The sequence below is a fragment of the Chrysochloris asiatica genome, unplaced genomic scaffold, assembly GCF_000296735.1.
Source record: "Chrysochloris asiatica unplaced genomic scaffold, ChrAsi1.0 scaffold00005, whole genome shotgun sequence".
NCBI classification, from domain to species: domain Eukaryota; kingdom Metazoa; phylum Chordata; class Mammalia; order Afrosoricida; family Chrysochloridae; genus Chrysochloris; species Chrysochloris asiatica.
This window is the reverse complement of record NW_006408523.1, coordinates 38,993,011-38,998,386: the sequence shown is the minus strand read 5'-3', so window position 1 is coordinate 38,998,386 and position 5,376 is coordinate 38,993,011.

The window sequence follows — 5,376 nt, the reverse complement described above, 5'->3', positions numbered from 1 at the left end:
AAAGAAATGGTCACTGTTCAATTATTTCAAGAAGTAGCATATAATTATGTAACCAATTGTACTGAATGAAGTAGTCCAAGCTGCACTGAGGACATTAGCAAAAAAAAAAAAAGCAAGGCTCTAGGAATTAATGGAATACAAATAGAAATCTTTCAACAAACTGATACAACACTGTAGGCACTCACTCATCTATGCCAAGAAAATTGGAAGACAGCTACATGATCAACTAATATGAATAAATTCATATGCATGCCCACTCCAAAGACAAGGAACACACAGAATGCAGAAAGCATACAACAATATCATTAATATCATATGGAAGTCAAATTTTGCTGGAGACAATTCAAAAATGGTTGCAACAATTTATCAACAGAGAACAGTCAGAAATACAAGCTGGATTCAGAAAAGGACATGGGAATAGGGTCATCATTGTTGATGTTAGATGGAAATTGATTGAGAACAGAGAATATTAGAAAGATGTTTACTTGTGCTTTACTGACTTTTATGAGAAGCTATGTATAGCATTCAGATCTGTGTTGGAAGAAGTGCAGCCAGAATGCTCCTTGGAGGCCAGGATGTCCAAACTCCGTCTCTTATACTTCAGACATATTGTCAGAAGGGACCAGTCGCTGGATTGGCAACGTGGCAGCATCAGTGTGCTCAAGCATGGCAACAATTGTGAGTGGTTGGCCCAGGATTGGGCAGTGTTTCGTTCTGTTGTGCATAGGGTCATTATGAGTCAGTACTGACTCGATGGCACCTAACAACAACAAAATGAATAGCATTGAGAAGAATGGGTATTACAGAACACTTAATTGTGTTAATGGGTAACCTGTACATAGACCAAGAGGCAGTCATTTGAACAGAACAAGGGAACACTGAATGGTTTAAAATCAGGAAAAGTGTTTGCCAGGGTTCTTTTTTTTAATTGTGAATTATGTGATACTTCACATGGAAGAACATTAGCTTTACATTCATCTTATCATATATCGTTTCATTGTCATGGTTACAATCCCTTCCATGCATCATCAACCAACCAAAGGGTACACCCTGCAAGCCTGTCCCCTGGTCGTCAGCACACTCAGAAAGATGTCTATTTGTGCAAAGGCCTAGTCAATAAAGCATAGCTTGTGTAGATCATAACAAACTATGGTTAATATTGTGACAAATGGATCTAGCAAAACACTTCATTGTGCTCATGAGGAACCTGTACATAGACCAAGAAGCAATCTTCAAACAGAACAAGGGGATACTAAATGGTTTAAAATCAGGAAAGGTGTGGGCCAGAGTTGTATCCTTTCACCATATTTATTCAATCTGCATGCTGAACAAATAATCTGAGAAACTGGGCTAAATAAAGAAGAATGTGGCATCAGGATTAGAGGAAGACTCATAAAAGAAAATGTAACCTAGATTGCTGAAAGTGAAACATTGAAATACTTATTGATGAAGCTCCAAGACTACAGTCTTCGGTATGGATTGCACCTAAAAATGAACAAAAATCATCACAACTGGACCGGTAAGTAATGTCATAGTAAATAGAGAAAAGATAGAAGTTGTCAAACACTTCATATTTGCTTGGATCACAATCAACACTCATAGAAGCAACAGTCAAGAAATCAAACAACATATTACTTAGGCAAATCCACAGCAAAAGACTTTTTAAATGTTCAAGTGCAACGATATCAGTTTGAGGACCAAGGTACAACTGACCCAAGCGGTGGCATTTTCAATAGCCACATATGCATGTGAAAATTGGACAGTGAATAATGAAGACAGTATAAGAATCAATGCATTTGAATTATGGTATAGGTCGAGAATATTGGAAGTGCCGTGGATTGCTAGAAGAAGAAACAAATCTGTCTTGGAAAAAGTACAGTCAAATATTCCTTAGAAGTGAAGTTGGCAAGACTTCTTCTCTCCCTGTTGGGATATATTCTCAGGAGGAACCAGTTCTTAGAGAAGGACATCATATAAGTGGAGCATTGTTGAAAAGGTGAAAGATCCCCAACAAGATGGATTGACATAGTGGCAGCAACAATGGACTCAAACATAACAATGATGATGAGTATGGAAAAGGGTTGGGAAGTGTTTGGCATTGTTGTGCATAGGGTCACTAAGACTTGGAACTGCCTGGATAGCACCTAACAATGACAATACTATAGATTCTGTCTGGATATAATGGTGGTAAGTGCAGTGACACAAAATGTTTTTATTTCATTTATCATGTTCCATTAAAACAACCTAATATTGTTCTTTATTCACTCTTTTAAATGTATGTACAAAGTGGTTTGCCTATGTAGACAGAAGAAAAGAGCATGTGATTTTATTGAGCTTGTTTGCATTTTCTACATAATGGGATTTTGTGTTGTTTTGTTTTTTCTTTTTTCCATTTTTGTGTAAAAGGCAAACCAAAGACCAATGACTTGTATTGTCAATATCTATTACCACTCTTTGATATGACTTTTCCACAATTGGCTGATGATAATTCAAAATTATAAACTTTTTAAATTATATCATGTATTTCTAAAATTTTATTTTAAAATATTCAGAACACAATATGTTTTTGTTTTTGTTTTAACATTTTTATTGTGAACTGAGTAATAGTTTACATGGGGGAACATCAGTTCATTTCATTGTAATGATTACAATCCCCTGCATGCTTCATCATTCAATAGTATTTGCTTCTATTCCCTCTGTTTTTGGGGGGTTTTTGGATGTGCACCAAAATGCTCAGGAATATACAATCATTCAAATACCCAAAGGGCACACCCTGCCACCTGGCTGCCAGCATACATCCTCTCTCCCTCCATGAGTCTAGAATCCTCAGCTGCTCTGTCTCTCTGTGTCATCATCTCTGCCTCCATCTATGGCGTTGCCACTTCTCTTGGTAGAGTCCCACACTCCATTCCAGCTCTTCTCCCTTGATGGTCACAGGGTCCTCCGCTCCAGCACTGTAAAATCAACCCCTCACCCCTTTTTTGCTACAAAACTTCTTCTACCTTTACAGTTGCAACAATCACAATTAGTTATGATAACACTTACTCACTACTGAATCATGAGAGTTTTGTCCCCATCTCCTTTCACCAGACCTGTCTAGACAGGATGAAAACCACTCAAAGGGAATTCTACCTTCCCCCGCACACTCTGAATCTAAACTCCCTCTTGAAAACGTGTAAGCTAGTCACTTCATGCATTTGCAGCGCCCCCCCCCCCATTTTAGATAGCCAGTGTCTTAATTGCCCATCCCTATCAACCTTGTGTACAGAAGGGGTGGAAACCATCTTTACTGTAAAGATTATTTCCCTCTTGGTTGGTATTTTAAGCTACTACAGTATGTTTTTAGGTCCTTGATAATGATTTGTTAAATTGTCCACAACGTCAAAATTCATTTCACTGTGTACAAATATCCCATTGTTTTAGCACCATCTACTGATCATTCTTTCCCAATTGAATGACTTTGGTACATTTGTCAAAAATCCACGGACCCAGGGATGGGCAACCTGGACATTGCCACCCAAAATGGGGGGGCTACAAAGGTAAGAAATGACTGGTTTACAAGCAAGCTTTCAAGAGGGAGCCTAGATCCAGAGGGCCTGGAGGAAGGTAGAATCTCCACTGAGTAGTATCCAATCTGTCTGGGGCAGAGCTGATGAGAGGAGATGGGGATAGGTCTCTTGTGGTACAATAGTGAATAATTGTTATCAGGACTGACTGTGAGGGTTGGAAATGTAGACGTTTTGTAGCAAAAGGAGGAGAGTGATTGATTCTGCAGCCCAGGAGCTGAGGTCCCTGAGACCATCAAAGGAGAAGAGCAGAGTGCAGGACTCTACCCAGAGAAACAGTGGCCCCTGTGATGGAGGCAGAGATGATGACGTGGAGAAATGAAGCTGGGCACTCTAGACCCAGAGAGTGAGAGGGGCTGTGTGCTGACGACTGGGGAGCAGACTTGCAGGGTATACCCTCTGGTTGGTTGATGATGCATGGAGGAGATTATAACCATGGCAATGAAACAATATACGATAGGATGAATGTAAAGCTAATGTTCTCCCATGTAAACTATCACATTTTTGTAGTTGTTGGGTGCCATCAAGTCGGTGTAGACTCATAGTGACCTTATGCACAGCAGAACAAAACACTGCCGGATCCTGAATCAACTTGACTATTGTTGCCACACTTGAGCCCATTGATGCTGCCACTTGGCCAATCCATCTCGCTGGGGGGTCTTCCTCTTTTTCTCTGACACTTTTTAAATTTTTGTTAAATAAAATAAATCCTATATGTGTGTGCTTGTTACAGAACTCTTGATTCTCTTCCATTAATGTATTTACCTATACACCAAAACCACTTTCTCTGGATTACTATGTTGTTGTTGTTGTTATGTGCCGTGGAGTCGGTTCCGACTCATAGCGACCCTGTACAGGGTTTCTGAGGCTGTCAATCTTTACGGGAGCAGAAAGCCTCATCTTTCTCCCATGGAACAGCTGGTAGTTTCGAACTGCTAACCATGAGATTTGCAGCCCGACTTGTAACCACTACGTTGGATTACTATAACATTACGTTATTATTGTTATTAAGTGCCATTGAGTTGGTTCTGACTCATAGCTACTCTGCATACAGTTACTGAGAAGCAGCCAGTGAGCTTGAACTGCCAACCTTGCAGTTCAAGCTGATCTTGCAGTCCAGCACATTAACCCACAGTGCCACACAAAGTACTGTAAATAATCCAACACTGTTCTTTTTTTTTACAGCTGTTTTGACTAGTTTTGGTCCTTTGCATTGCCATATAGATTTTTGTATTATCTTCCCAATTCTAAAAAAAAAAAAAAAAAAAAAAATCCTACTGGAATTTTAATTTGGACTGTGTTGACTGTATAGATTAATTTGGAGAGAAGTGACATCTTAGCAATACTAAGTCTTCTGACCCTAAGCATGGTCTATCTCTTCATTTATTTAGAACCTTGAATTTTCTATAAATGATTTGTAAAACAAACAACAAAAAATTACTCAAAATGAATCATAACCCTAAATGTAAGGATTTAAACTATAAAAAGTAAAGAAGAAAACACAGAACAACTTAGTTGCTTTGAGTTTGACAAAAATTTCACAATATTACAAAATAAAAGCACTAACTATAAAGTAAGATAATACATTAGACTTTGTAATATTAAAAGTTTTGTTCTTCAAGAAGCAGTATTGGACATGTAGGGGATTATAATCATTATAATGAAACAAAGTACATGATATGTTGAATGTAAAACTGATGATCTGCCCTTTACACAATAAAAATTTTAAGAAAAAAGAAAAAGCAAATTCTTCACTGGGGAGCCCTCAAGTCCCTTCAGGACAAACGCCCCTCCAAGTCTGAAACTTAAA